General features: G+C 48.2%; 1 protein-coding gene across 1 annotated transcript in view; it reads right to left on the bottom strand.

Moving 5' to 3' along the window:
* LOC105494102 (chromodomain helicase DNA binding protein 9) overlaps positions 1–4,988 on the bottom strand; it is a 276,902-nt gene extending 271,914 nt beyond the window's left edge. Inside the window, exon 1 of the mRNA XM_011762222.3 lies at positions 4,901–4,988. The gene's annotated coding sequence lies outside the window, so the exon portion shown is untranslated. The remainder of the gene's footprint in view (positions 1–4,900) is intronic.
* Between the last annotated feature and the right edge of the window lie 10,251 nt (positions 4,989–15,239).

The raw sequence follows: 15,239 nt of genomic DNA, 5'->3' as shown, positions 1-15,239 counted from the left end.
GCCTCCCGGGTTCACGCCATTCTCCTGCCTCAGCCTCCCGAGTAGCTGGGACTACAGGCGCCCACAACCGCGCCCGGCTAATTTTTTGTATTTTTAGTAGAGACGGGGTTTCACCGTGGTCTCGATCTCCTGACCTTGTGATCCGCCCGCCTCGGCCTCCCAAAGTGCTGGGATTACAGGCGTGAGCCACCGCGCCCGGCCTAAAGTTGCAGTTTCTAAGAACCTATCGATGACATTAAGTGAGAATTTACTGCAGCTGCAACTGAAACCCTATGGTCCATAAAGCTCAAAATATTTACTCTCTGGACCTTTACAGAAAAAGTTTGCTGATGCCTGTTCAAAGTCATTATCCTGCAGAGACAAGAGGCAGATTGAGGCCTGGCTGCCCCATGAGTAGGGAGGCCAGTTCCCAGACCTAGTATCTGGGGGCAGTTTGAATCAGACCTTCACATTTCCTTTTGCCACATCTTTATGACCATGGTCATTACTCTCACCCTCTGCAAGTACCTAAGACTCTTTCACAGAGGCATTCATGTCTTTATACCAGGAATATTTTTTGTTTAATTTTTTTTTCAATTTTTCCATTTTTCTTGTTGTTAAAGATAGAGGTGGAGGTCTTACTATGTTGCCCAGGCTAGTCTTGAACTCTTGGCATTCCTCCCACTTCTGCTTCTCAAAGTGCTGGGATTACAGGCATATGCCACTGTGCCCAGCCACCAGGAATATTTTTCTTTTTTAAAGGACATGAGAAATTTTCTTCTCCACACCCTGCCACTATCCCACGTGGTTTCATCCACGCTTGATCACTTTCACCACCACTTAGTTACTGATTTCTCCCCAAAACAAACCAAACCTCCAGCCCACGTCCTGAGATTTCTGATCAATACCCAAATGTTGGCCAGGTAATCCCAGTGCTTTGAGAGGACAAGGCAGGAGAAACACTTGAGTCTAGGAGTTGGAGACTAGCCTAGGCAACATAGCAAGACCCTGTTTAAAAAATTAGCTGGGCATGATGGTGTGCACTTGTAGTCCTGGCTACTTGGCTGGGTGGGATGATCCCTTGAGCTCAGGATGTTGAGGCTGCAGTAGCTGTGATCATACCACTGCAGGAGGCATGGGTGACAGAGCAAGACCCTGTCTCTTAAAAACAACAACAAAAGAAACCAAAAACCAACAACAACAACAACAAAAAAACCAAATGTCTGGTCAACATTAGATTAAGTTGGGGGGTAGGGGGTATTGCTGCTTACCAGCAGTACAACTTTGGGCAAGTCATTTAACAGCATGGAATGTCAATTTCATCATCTCTCAAAGGCGGAAATGATCCTGTCCAACCTGCCAGGATTACCGTGCTAATCGGATGAAATGAGAGCTGCCCACAAGACACGGCGCCGCCTGGCCCCAGCCTCTCTGCTCCCTTTGACCACCACATTCCCTGCCCACTGGCTTTCCTTGAGTCCCCTGGCCTTGCCAAGCTCTTGGCTGTCTCTGTACATGCCAACCTTTCTGCCAGAAACATCTTTTCCTCACCCCACCTTCTGCCTGGCAGATCAACGCATAACCTTGGTTTATGTGTGTTTCTGTTTCAAGACACCTTATAGGCCGGGTACTGTGGCTCAAGCCTGTAATCCTAGCACTTTGGAGGCCAAAGTGGGTAGATCACCTGAGGTCAGGAGTTCGAGACCAGCCTGGCCAACATGGTGAAACCCCGTCTCTACTAAAAATACAAAAATTAGCTGGGTATGGTGGCATGTGCCTGTACTACCAGCTACATGGGAGGCTGAGGCAGGAAAATTGCTTGAACTCCGGAGGCAGAGACTGCAGTGAGCTGAGATCGTGTCCCTGCACTCCAGCCTGGGAGACAGCATGAGACTCCGTCTCAAAAAAACAAATACAAAAGATGCCTTATTTGATATATATACATATTATTCATTAACATTGAACTCAGCCAACTGCACTATAACTCATGTCTGAACGAAGCTTACCCAACAGACATGCTTTCTCTGTAAGGCGCATCACAGCTTTCTCATGCTTAGGAACACTAGACAGCACGTCAACAGTACACTTGGGGCCATTTCAAACAGCGACATCGCATACAAAAACGCACAAACATGCAAAAAACATGGCACTAAGTACACCACAAAAGGGACACTTGTTTATAGCACAAGAGCTGAAACCAGAAAGCAGCGTGTCCTCCTGTTTGCCCTTGGCTGGGAATGTGCAAGTTGGGTGACTCAACTTTTTCACTATTCTACGCGCATCCATATATGACTGTGAAAGTGTCATGGATATTGATTTGGAAGTTACACAAACATTTTCTTTCTTTCTTTTTTTATTTTTATTTTTTTGAGAAGGAGTTTCACTCTTGTTGCCCAGGCTGGAGTACAAAGGCGTGATCTCGGCTCACTGCAACTTCCACCTCCCAGGTTCAAGCAATTCTCCTGCCTCAGCCTCCCAAGCAGCTGGGATTACAGGCTCCCGCCACCACACCCAGCTAAATTTCTGTATTTTTAGTAGAGATGGGGTTTTGCCATGTTGGCCAGGCTGGTCTCGAACTCCTGACCTCAGGTGATCCACCCACCTCGGTCTCCCAAAGTGCTGAGATTATAGGCATGAGTCACTGCGCCCGGCCTTTTTTCCTCTTATTTTTATTTATTTATTTTTTTAAAATGAGCCTAGGTCTCGCTATGCAGTCCAGGCTGGTCTCAAACTCCTAAGCTCAAGTGATCAGGCTGGTCTCAAACTCCTAAGCTCAAACTCCTAAACTCAAACCTCGCTCTCCCAGAGTGTTGGGATTACAGGTGTGAGCCACCACACCCGGCCACAAACACATTTTTTAAAAAAATTATTTAATTATAAAATTTTTAAAATAAAGAGATGGGGTCTTACTGTGTTACCCCGGCTGACCTGGAACTCCTAGCTTCAAGTAATCTTTCTGCCTCAGCTTCCCAAAGTACTAGGATTATATGCATAAGCAACCATGCCTGGCCACAAACAAATTTTTTTAAAACATTATTCAATGTATATAATTTTTAAGCAAACAGGGCCTTGCTGTGTTGCCCAGGCTGATCTGAAACTCCTGGCATCAAGCGATCCTCTTGCCTCAGCCTCTCAAAGTGCTGGGATTACAGGGACGAATTTGCAAATTCAGAACTTGTGAATAATGTGTTTCTCTCATTCAGGGCTGGCTGAATTCTGTCTTACTAATATTTTATCTCTAGCATCTGGAAAACTGCCTGGCCCACAGTAGGCTCTCAATAATAAATGTATTTCACATGAACAAATGAGTCAATTCAGTGGAAGTGCACAGCTCACAGCAGTCATAGCTAGTGTTTGTGAAGACACACCAAGCGCCTGCCCCGTGCACGCTGTCCTGGTCAACAAGGGAAACAGCAGAGTATAGTTCTTTTGCACCTGCGCTCAAGAGCAGACTGCCTGGGTTCAAATATGGGACATGCTTCTTATTAATTAATTATATAACCTTGAGCAAGATCACTGGCCTCTCTGAGCCTCAGTTTCCTCAGCTATCAAATGCAGTATTCATAGTACTACCTTGGAAGTTATGGTCAGGAGTCAACGTGGCCCTGCACAGAAAGCCTCTAGCACAGGGTGAACCCTTAGTAAACAGTAGCTTTTATTGTGAATAATTCCCACGGCAACCGTAAGAGTTATCACACCCATTTTGCAGATACAAACACTGAAGCTGAGGATGGTTCAGTGAGTTTCCAAGGTCACACAGAAAGAAGGGCTGCCTCGGGGGATTCTCTGCCCATGCCAGCAACACTGCTGTTATATAAATATAAGGGGTGGGGGGGGGCGCAGTCAGTGACTCATGCCTGTAATCCCAGCACTTTGGGAGGCCGAGGCTGGAGGATGGCTTGAGCCTAGGAGTCTGAGACCATCCTGGGCAATGTAGTGAGGCCCCATCTGTATAAAACAAACAAACAAACGTAAGGGCTCATTTTTAGTAGTTACAAAAGGGCCCTTGCTTGTTATAAGGCCTCTCACTGCCTGATCAGCTAGGTTTGCCAAAATGAGGAAGGCAGCTCCAGCCAGTCTCCTGATCTTCTCTGGGATCAGGGTGGGGAGGAATCCCCTTCCTACCCGTAAACCCCAAGAGTCTTCTCTCACCCTCCACACTGGTGTCTTTCTGTTCCCTGCCCATTTTTGAGTTCAACCCTTTCAGAACCAGCCCTACTGTGGGGGGTGGGGGATGGTAAGTATGTTATCTTGGGTTTGACAGTACAAAGGCAGAGGCATTTCCTGCTTAAAAGGCACATGAGAAAGGAGGAGGAGGGCGAACTGGAGGAAGAGGAGGAGGGAATCGCCAGCATTCTGGGTTAGAACAAACAAATGTCCTCCGTTTTTCTCCAACTCCCTAGATCAAGGGTCCTCAAATTTGGCTGCCAGCTGGAATCTCTTGCGAACATTTTAATACCCAGATGTCCAGTCCCCCCCGCCAGACCAATCACATCTGAGCCTCTGGGGGGGTGGAACTAGGGCATCGGTATTTTTTTAATGCTCCCCAAGCAACGCCAACGTGCAGACAAGTTTAAGAAGTGGTGCTCTGGACCTTATCAGCACTCCGCTGCCACCCTGGAGTGGCGCTAGGCGACAGTGGCTGCTTTCCGCTTCGAGGACGCGCGGCTTGGGGATTCGGGCATGCTCTCGGAGGCGAGCGCTGGGGAGGATGCGAGCGTGCCAGCGACCTGGTGCTCTGCCTTGCTTTAGGCCCAGCTCCGAGACTGCGGGTCTCTGGGTGCCCCCCAGCTACAACACGTGCTGCCGCCCCGACTCCTCCGGTTATCTCTGCAGACCGCAAACTGTGCCCAGCGGCCGCCCCGCTGTCCACCCCAACCTCAGAGGCTCCAGGGAGACGCCCGGAGCTCAGGAATCTTACCTTGGCTGCCGGCGCTGCCCTCCAGTCCCCGGAATCCTGGGACTCAGGTTCGAGCTGTCGCGGTCGCTGCGCCTATGAAGCGCCCACTAGAGCGCAGGCGCCACCTAGTGGGCGCGGGGCGGCTGCGCAGAGACCGAGCTGGCAGGCGGGAGCGCAGTCCGGGGCGGAAATGCAGCCAGGGCTTCCCACGTGGGCGGTTTTCCAACGCGCCGCCAGCCCTGTGGCTAGATTTGGCCTGGGGCCGGACCACCTTCACCCGCTGCAGGGCACTGGGATCTGAACTTGGTGAACTTTCTCTTGGGGCACAGAGGGACGGCCAGGCCCTAGCCCTCGGCCTGGTATCCATCCTCCGGTTTTCCGTGCTGGGCTCAGGGATCTTTCCCTTCATCCAGCAGCTTTCAGTGCACCCCACTTTGGCACCGCTTCTCGTCTAAATGTGCTGGGACTATCCGAGGCTGGGGTTCTCTCAAACCCAGGGAGACCCTTCGCCTATCAGCAGCCCTTTCTTCCTGCCACCCCCTAAACCGTCCCTGGATGAGAGAAACAGCCTGCTCTGCTGACTTGCTCTACAGAGGCCAGGGCTGGTGGAGGATGGGTGTGTGCCAGCGACCTAGTGCTCTGCTCTGCTGGAAGGCCTTCCCTGAGCAGTGGAAGGGGAAGGGGCGGCTTAAGGGAATTGTTTTTGTTTGTTTGTTTTGTAGGGACGAGGTCTCTTTATGTTGCCCTGGCTGCTCTTGAACTCTTGGCCTCAAGCGATCCTCTCGCCTGCAGCCTCCCAAAGCACTGGGATTACTGGTGTAAACTATGGCTCCCAGCTGCCTGGTATTCTTTAAATGAAGACATGCCAAAACGCTTACAAATATCGTAGACCATTTAATATGTTTATATTTCATTTATTTCTTCATTTAACAACGATTAACCTGAGCACCTACTATGTGCCACTTTTCTACAATCAAGGGATACAATGAAGAACAAAACACAAAACTCTCTGCTCTTGTTGAATTCACATTTAATGTAACACACGAATACTTTTAACACACACAATGATCTAATGCAAAGCAACTGAGCTCGTTGTGGGTAAGTACAGGATTTATTAAAAATATCTATATTTAGGGCCGGGCACCGTAATCCCAGCACTTTGGAAGGCTGAGGCAAGAGGATCACTTGAGGTCAGGAGTTTGAGACCAGCGCGGTCAACACGGTGAAACCCCATCTCTACAAAAAATACAAAAATTAGCCAGGCGTGGTGGCAGGCGCCTGTAATCCCAACTGCTCCGAGGCTGGGGTGGGAGAATCCCTTGAACCCGGAAGGAGGTTACAGTGAGCCGAGATCGCACCACTGCACTCCAGCCTGGGTGACAGAGTGAGACCCTGCCTCAAAAAAATAAATAAATAAATCTATGTTTAGGGCGCCAAGGGCAGACAGGCCTGGTGATGGATACAAGCGTTGCAGAGTTCTATGGGAATGTCTTCACCTTTTCTTTTAATCCTGGCAGTTTCTCTGTGTGGCAACATTTGGGGATAATGCCTTCAGTGGAAATTTGAGGCGATTTGTGAAAGTGACTCCTGCAATCCTCTTCTCCCCGTCTCCCCGGCCCTCACTCTGCTCCCCCAGGACGCTCTGTCATTGTTCTAGCCCTGTGTGTGTGTGTGTGTGTGTGTGTGTGTGTGTGTGTGTGTGTGCCTATTTAACCTTTGGACTCTCTGTCCTGGTGTAATCTGGTCAAAGTGAATATCAAGGGCAGAGGAGGAGGAGGAGCAGGAGGAGGAAGAGCAGGAGAAACGAGGAGGACTAGGAGCAGGAGGAAGAGGAGCAGGAGGAGGAGGAGAAGCAGGAGGAGGAGGAAGAAAGGAGCAGGAGGAGGAGGTGGAGGAGGAGCAGGAGGAGGAGCAAGTGCAGGAGGAGGAGGAGCAGGTGGAGGAGGAGGAGCAGGAGGAGCAGGAGGAGGAAGAGGAGAAGGCGCAGGAGGAAGAAGAGGAGAAGCAGGAGCAGGGGAAGAAGAGGAGGAGGAGCAGGAGGAGGAGGTGTCATCTGTGGGCAATACCTGGAAGGGCAGAGGGTGGTGGGCGTCAGTAATAGGAACCAGCCCCAGCTACTCCACTGCAGGCTGGTGCCCTGGTGAAGGTGAATCAGTCAGAGGAGTGCTGACAGCCCAAGGTAAGTACCAGCTGGCAGACAATTTCCCATTCTTTCACTTTAAAGTGTCTGAGTCATGTCCCGACCACTCTTGCCCCATCTTTGCAACAGCTCTCTCCCCATCACTGTGCCCCAAAGCATGCCTGGGCAAAGTCCTAGATTACAACCTCCGGATTCTGGCATCACCTGATGAGATTAGTCTTCCTAGTGACTTTCTCTTCTGAGTTCTCATGGCATTTTTCTCATTCTGCTAATCACAGTGTTTTTGGAAACTGCAGAGTTATTAACAGGTCTGCTTTCTCCAGGGAAAACAGGAGTTTTGGTAGGCTGAAGTATGTAAATAATAATAAAATATTCATAACATGTTAGACACTAAGAGTTTTCTTTAAGAGATGGGGTCTTGTTCTGTAACCCAGGCGATCATTGTTTACTGCAGCCACAAACTCTTGAGCTCAAGGGATCCTCCCACCTCAGACTCCCAAATAGCTGGGACTACAGGCATGAGTCACCATGCCTGGCTAATTTTTAAATTTTTATTTCTTTTTTTTTTAAAGAGATGAGGTTTATTTATTATTTTTTTAATGTTGCTCAGGCTGGTCTAGAACTCCTGGCCTCAAGCATTTCTCCCACTCCAACCTCCTAAGTAGCTGGGATTATAGACACAAGCTGCCATACCTGGCTCACGCACTAAGGATTTTAGATTGACAATTTAATCCTCAACAGCAATCCTACAAAGTAGGCACTGTTACTCTCCCCATTTTCTCAGCGAAGAAACTGAGACCTGTAATGTTTAATTGCCCTTAGGTAGAGGAGTTAGCAAGTAATGTACCCAGAATGTGAATCTGGATTATCTTATTCCAAAGCACATGCCCTGAACACCTCAGTGCTGTTTACTAAGCACCTACTACGTGCTGGACGCTGTGCTTTATATATGGAACAAGATAGGCAAGGTACTCATTTTTATCCCTTTTGCTTTCTTGTTCTGTTCACACTTTTCTTCAAAGGGAGAATTTTGTTTATTTTTGTTTTTTAAAATAAATTCATAAAATTATGTTAAGCCGGGCGCGGTGGCTCACGCCTGTAATCCCAGCACTTTGGGAGGCCGAGGCGGGCGGATCACAAGGTCAGGAGATCGAGACCACGGTGAAACACCGTCTCTACTAAAAATACAAAAAATTAGCCGGGCGCGGTTGTGGGTGCCTGTAGTCCCAGCTACTCGGGAGGCTGAGGCAGGAGAATGGCGTGAACCCGGGAGGCGGAGCTTGCAGTGAGCCGAGATCGCGCCACTGCACTCCAGCCTGGGCGACAGAGCGAGACTCCGTCTCCAAAAAAAAAAAAAAAAAAATAAATAAATAAATAAATAAATAAATAAAATTATGTTATGAGATGTGACCTACTTTTTAGTAAGAAAGGGCATATTTATCTTCTAGAGTGAGTCTCCATTAAAGAGGGTGAGGATCCTCTGTGGTCTAAAGTGGATGGAGCTAGAAATGGTGGCACTGGAGTCATGGGCAAGATGGTGTCAGGACCCCAGCAGGAGGTGTAGAGAAGGAAAGAGGCAGAAATACCAAAGAGACCAAGGGGAAAGGAAAGGACACTTGGTCTTGTGAGGCTGGCTTGTGGACTGACTGGCAACTTAACTCTTGAGGTCACAGTGTGTCTATGATTGATGGGAATAAGACAGGTCACGTTCTGGTTCTGGATTGTACCTGCAAACCCTCCCAGGTATTAGGAAGTATAATAGCAGATAAACTGATTCTGTCTCATTGACTCTTTCCAAAAATCCCAGGAAGCAATTATTTTAATTGTATTTATTTTATTTTATTTTATTTTATTTTATTTTGAGATGGGGTCTCATTCTGTCACTCAGGTTGGAGTGCAATGGTGTGATCTTGGCTCACTGCAACCTCCACCTCCCAGGCTCAAGTGATTCTCCCACCTAAGCTTCCCAAGTTGCTGGGACCACAGGTGTGTGCCATCATGCCCGGCTAATTTTTTATATTTTTGGTAGAGACAGGATCTCACCATGTTGCTCGGGCTGGTCTCAAACTCCTGAGCTCAAGCCATCCACCTACCTTGGCCTCCCAAAGTGCTGGGATTCCAGGTGTGAGACACCATGCACAGCCCAGGAAGCAGTTATTATTATTATTTTGAGACAGAGTCTCGCTCTGTTGCCCAGGCTGGAGTAGGGTGGAGCAATATCAGCTCACTGCAACCTCCGCCTCCCAGTTCAAGCGATTCTCCTGCCTCAGCCTCCCGAGTAGCTGAGACTACAGATGCCTACCACCACACCTGGCTAATTTTTGTATTTTTAGTAGAGACAGGGTTTCATCATGTTGGCCAGGCTGGTCTCGAACTCCTGACCTCAAGTGAACTGCCCACCTCGGGCTCTGAAAGTGCTGGGATTACAGACGTGAGCCACCGTGCCTGGCCCCAGGAAGCAGTTATTATTAATTACATCTTATAGATAAGGAAACAGAGTAAAAAATGTCAAGCAACTTGCTGAAGGCCATACAGCATGTACACTGGAGAGGTGGTATTCAAACCCAAGTTCCTCTCATGCTGAAACTGCTTTTAACCATGACCACTACCTGCCTTCCCATCAATGACCAGAGAATTAAATTGTGCTCTTAGGAAGGGATTTTATATTTGCTCATTTTGGTCACTGTGTCCTTCCCTCTTTTACTAGCTGATATTCTGTGCATCCTTCTAGGTCCAGCTCAAATGTGGCCTATTCTAGGAAGCCCTCCCCTGTCCCCTATTTCCAGTGTGACATCCTCCATATTAAAGGACTTATTGATGCTGCTAAATAGTATAATTTGCTGCAAGAATGTGGCCTCATCCAGCAGATTCTATGCCCCTTAATCAGGAGTAAGATGCTCCAGGTATGGTGGCTCATGTCTGTAATCCCAACACTTTGGGAGACCGAGGCCGGAGGATCACTTGATGCTAGGAGTTCAAGACCAGCCTAGGAAACAAAGTGAGACCCCTGTCTACACACACACACACACACACACACACACACACACAATAGCTGGGTGTGGTGGTGCACACCTGTAGTTCTAGCCACTGAGGAGGCTGAGACAGGAGGATGGCTTGAGCTCAGAAGGTCGAGGCTGCAGTGAGCCATGCCTGATCACTCCACTGCACTCCATCCTGGCAACAGAGTGAGACCTGATTTCAAAAAACAAACTGGCCGGGCACAGTGGCTCATGCCTGTAATCCCAGCACTTTGGGAGGCTGAGGCAGGAAGATCTCCGGAGCCCAGGAGTTCGAGAGCAGCCTGGGTAACATAATGCGACCCCCATCTCTATTAAAAAATAATATAAATAAATAAATAACAAAAAAACAAGAGTCAGATCCATGTGGGTGGTGCTACCTGTCTTGTATCCACCCTCCATCCAGCTCTGTGTGTTTGACTTAAATGGGCACCACCAAAGGCTTATATGCCTACTAGTTTCAAGCTGGGTTTGGCCAATGGTATACCTGGCAAAGACCAGAGGCAGGGAGGATAGTGAGGTTGGGTGCTTATGTCCCCAGTTCCCCTTCTGCAGGGTGCCTTGGGTTGACCACTCTCCTGACCTACAGTCATAGCTGTTAGGTGACCCTGTGCACACAAGCCCTCTTGGCCTCCAGGCTCAGGCCTCCTTAATTGCGATTTAAGGTTCTATAAACTGCACAGCACCCAAAATGGAATTTGTACCTTGTGGTTCAATAAAGAGCTGTTGAGCTAAATGAGTGGCAAGTGTTTTTTGTTTGTTTGACTAAGTGAGTGAGAAGCAGGAGAGCGAGAATTTTAAATGATCTCGAGTACTAGGACCAGATGGCAAATAAGCCCCCTAGGCTCCTGGCAAATGGTTTTCATTTATTTTTGTTGTTTGATCTTTAAACGTTTTTATTTTATTTTCTTCCCTTTTTTGTTTTAGAGAGAGGGTCTCACTCTGTAGCCTAGGCTGGAGTGCAGTGGCACAATCTTGGCACGCTGCAATCTCTACCTCTTCTACCTCCCAGATTCCAGTGATGTCCCACTTCAGCCTCTGGAGTAACTGGGACTGCAGGCACATGCCACCACACCCAGCTAATTTTTGTATGTTTTTTGTACAGATGGGGTTTCATCATTTTGACCAGGCTGGTCTCAAACCCCTGGGTTCAAGTGACTCGCCTGCCTCAGCCTCCCACAGTGCTGAGATTACAGGCATGAGCCACTGCACCCAGCCCAAATTTTCTTAATAAACAGTAAATCTGATTTTCTTTCTTTTCTTCTTCCCTCCCTCCTTCCCTCTCTTCCTCCCTCCTTTCCCTCCCTCGCTCCCTCCCTTCCTTTCCTTCTTTCTTTTTCGACAGTGTCTCTCTGTCATCCAGGCTGGAGTGCCATGGCACAATCATAGCTCACTACAGCCTGGACTCCCCAGGCTCAAGTGATCCTCCCACTTCTGCCTCCCGAGTAGCCAGGACTATGGGGGCACACCACCACACCTGGCTAGTTTGTGTATTTTTAGTAGAGATGGGGTTTCACCATGTTGACCAGACTGGTCTTGAACTCTGACCTCAAGTGATCCACCCACCTCAGCCTCCCAAACTGCTAGGATTACAACTGTGAGCCACCACACCCGGCCTTACCTCCAAATTTATATGTTGAAACCCTGAACTCCAATGTGACTGTATTTGGAGATAGGGACTGTATTTGGAGTCAGTGTCACCTTTGACTGCTGTGTGCATACACAAAGGGACTTTATGGAGGCAATTAAGATTAAATGACATCATAAGGATGGGCCAGAAATCTGATAGAACTGGTATCCTTATAAGAGGAGGAAAGGATATCAGAGCTCTCAGTACTGAGGAAAGGTCATGTGAGGATACAGTGAGAAGCGGGCCGTCTACAAGCCGGGAAGGGAGCCCTCACCAGAACCTGAACTTTGCAGGCAGCTTGCTCATGAACTTCTAGCCTCCAAAACTGTGAGGAAATAGATGTCTTGTGTAAGCCACCCAGTCTGTGGTATTTTCTTATGGCATCCAGGGCTCACTAATACAGGTAAATGCCCTATGGTAAATGTATACTTCTTAAGAAACTGCCCAACTGTTTTCTGTAGGGGCTGCACCATATCATGGTTCCCACTAGCAATATATGAGAGTTCCAGTTGCTCCACAACCTTGCCAACATATGACATGGTCAGTATGTTTTCCAAGAAGTTTTTGTGTTTTTAATGTGGATCTGTGTGTGTGTGTGTGTGTGTGTGTGCATGTGTGCTATGTTTTGTAGGTAGTAATGTCTAAGGAAGCAGTTTAAAGCTGAAAATATTTAAAATGTGATCTACTGAGGTCCCATCCATCTTTGGGTTGCCCATACCTCATTTCTCTGTTCTTGCCTTTCTTCTGGTCACATTCTATTCCTAGGGCTGTGTACCCTGAGCTGAGCCAGATAGATCTGGCAAATCACAGTCCTCATCCGAGGTGAATACATTTCTGGGAGTTGAGGAAGAGGTTGGGTGTGGACAGGGCTGGATTCGTGGGCCTTGTGCTTCATTTAAAGTTCTGCTGTCACTGTCTTGAAATTCTCAATCATTTCGAACAAGGAGTCCACATTTTTATTTTGCACTTGGTCCCACAGATTATACAACTCATCCAGGGTGTGGCGGGGAGAGGTGGTCACAGGCAAGACAAGGATTCTTTTTAAAGATTTTTAAATTAAGGCAGGGTCTAGCTCTGTTTACTAGGCTGGAGGGCATTGACACAATCTTGGCTCACTGAAACCTCCATCTCCTGGGTCCAAGCCATGCTCCCTCCTCTGCCTCCTAAGTAGCTGGGACTACAGGCATGCCCCACCATGCTTATCTAATTTTTTTTTTTTTTTTTTTTTGGTAGAGATGGAGTTTTACCATGTTGCCAGGCTGGTCTTGAGCTCCTGGGTTCAAGTGATTCACCCGCCTCAGCCACCTAAAGTGCTAGGATTACAGGCATAAGCCACCACGCCCAGCTGCAAGTCAAGATTTCTTACCACATACATTTTTTAAAGACTCCCGCATCTAATCCCATGGACTTGCCTCTAAACTGGTCCATGCACAATCCTAGGGTTTCTCACCTGGCCCCTGGGTGCTCCTGCTGCCTGTCTCTTGGGCTGACTTGGGTTAAGCATGATTAATTTGGAGGCTCCACAAGAGGATTGTTGGCCCTGGATCCCAATATCCAAATGAGTTTTTGCCTCAAACGGGGCATCTTAATTGGAAGGTAAATGAAAACTCCCTCTTCCACCCTGACAGCCCCAAAATGTACTTTGGCATTTATGTGGGAGAGGTAAATAGCATCATAATGTCTTCTGGATTGTCACTCTGCCAGGTCCTGTTGGCAAGAAGCTTGTTCAGAGAAAGCTGATTTATAAGGGAGTTTTGCAGCATTCTTGCAGATCACTGAATTCCCAGGCCCAGAAAGGAGGAATGGCACCAACCAGAGGCAGGGGCAGAAAGGGGATTGGAGTGGGAAGATCACAGGCTCTGGAGACAGCAGGACCTGCGCTTGCATCTTGAGCTGGCTGCTTACCAGGTTTGTGACCCCGGGTAACCGACCAAACCACTCTGGACTCAGTGATTTGAACTCTAAAGTGGGGTTAATAATACTTCCTTGGAGGACTGTGTGATTGTGAGGAGTAACCAAGAAGGTCTGTGTGAAGTGTCCGAGGCTGGTGTGCACCTGCCCTCCACAAATGAATCTGAGTCAATGTCACCTTTGACTGCTGTGTGCATACACAAAGAATCATTGTAAATGTACTTCTCTGAAAAGCCGCTTCACAGTCCTGCCTGACCCTCCATCTAGCTTCCTAGGAGCTGGGTCAGGATTATCAGTCCACTACTAGAGTCAGGAAAAGGAATGCCAGGTGATCAGACTATAACATAGGGTCAACTATAGAGCACAGGAGTTCCCAACTCCAGTTCCATGGAACATGAGGCTTCACTCAGGAAGTATTCACATCAGAGATCGCTCACAGCTGCGAAAACCTTTACCCGTGTGTCCCAGATTAAAAGCACAATAACAGCTTATGAAGTGGATAACATCTGTTGTGGTGTGTGAAGATAGCCTGATGGGGTCTTTAAAATAGATAAGATTAGCATAGTGATAAACAGAGTGGGTGGCTTACACCTGTAATCTCAACACTTTGGGAAGCTGAGCAGGCAGATCACTTGAACCCAGGAGTTCGAGATCAGCCTGAGCAACAAAGTGAGAACCCCACCACCCTCCAATCCCCGGCACCTCTACAAAAAAACAAAACAAACAAAACTTAGCTGGGCATGGTGGCGTGCACCTATAGTCCCTGCTACTCGGGAGGCTGAGCTGAGAGGATCACTTGAGCCTAGGCTGTGGTGAGCCATAATTGCACCACTGCACTCCAGCCTGGGCAAGAGAGTAAGACCTTGTCTCAAAAACAAAAACAAAAACAAAAAAAAGAAAATATAAGAGGTTGGAAGGCAGATGACTTGGGTTCAAATCCCAGCCCTGCTATTTGCTGGCTGTTAGAAACTACCTCAGACAAATTACTCAACCTCCCTGTGCCTCAGTGTCTCCATGTGTTAAATGAAGATTAAATAATACACCTACTTCTTAGGGTTGTAAACAAATAATGGATGTGAACTGTGCTTGGCACAGAGTAGCACCCAGCATCTATTAGCTAGTTATTTTAATGACTTACCTGTTTGGATAACCCCAGGAGTCTATGGTCCTAAGACTCCCTCTTCCTCACCACTGGGTGGAGTTGGCATTCTAGGTTAAAGGATGGTCTCCAAGTGGGGGGTGAGTCCTAGGAACTGAACGTGGCCCTGAGATACAGAGGGAGGCCACAGCCCGTTGCATAGTGACAGGACTTGTTTTGCATGTGAAGATAGGGGCTGGTGTTTACAGGTAACTAGGAAGTGGTGGTGGGGTGATTTGTAAGTTATAGATTAAACAAATGGGAATTCTTCTGGTAGAATGAATGGGGCACAGTGACTGGAATTGGCCAGGTTAGCTGGAAGGGCAGCTCTCCAGGCCCTGCCCACCCCACAGGGGGCTCCTTATGCACAGGGGGGCATCTCCTTGTGTCCACAGAAACGGAACTGGCTCTTTTCAACAGTGCTCCGAGGACGGTTATTTAACGCTGGCCCCCAAGGATCAGCCGCACAGACCTTCCTCCTCCCGGAACGTCCAAGAGCACTGGATCCTCTGGGTCCCTCTGAG

The sequence above is a fragment of the Macaca nemestrina genome, chromosome 18 (genome assembly GCF_043159975.1).
Source record: "Macaca nemestrina isolate mMacNem1 chromosome 18, mMacNem.hap1, whole genome shotgun sequence".
NCBI classification, from domain to species: domain Eukaryota; kingdom Metazoa; phylum Chordata; class Mammalia; order Primates; family Cercopithecidae; genus Macaca; species Macaca nemestrina.
This window is presented reverse-complemented; position numbering and strand designations above follow the sequence as displayed.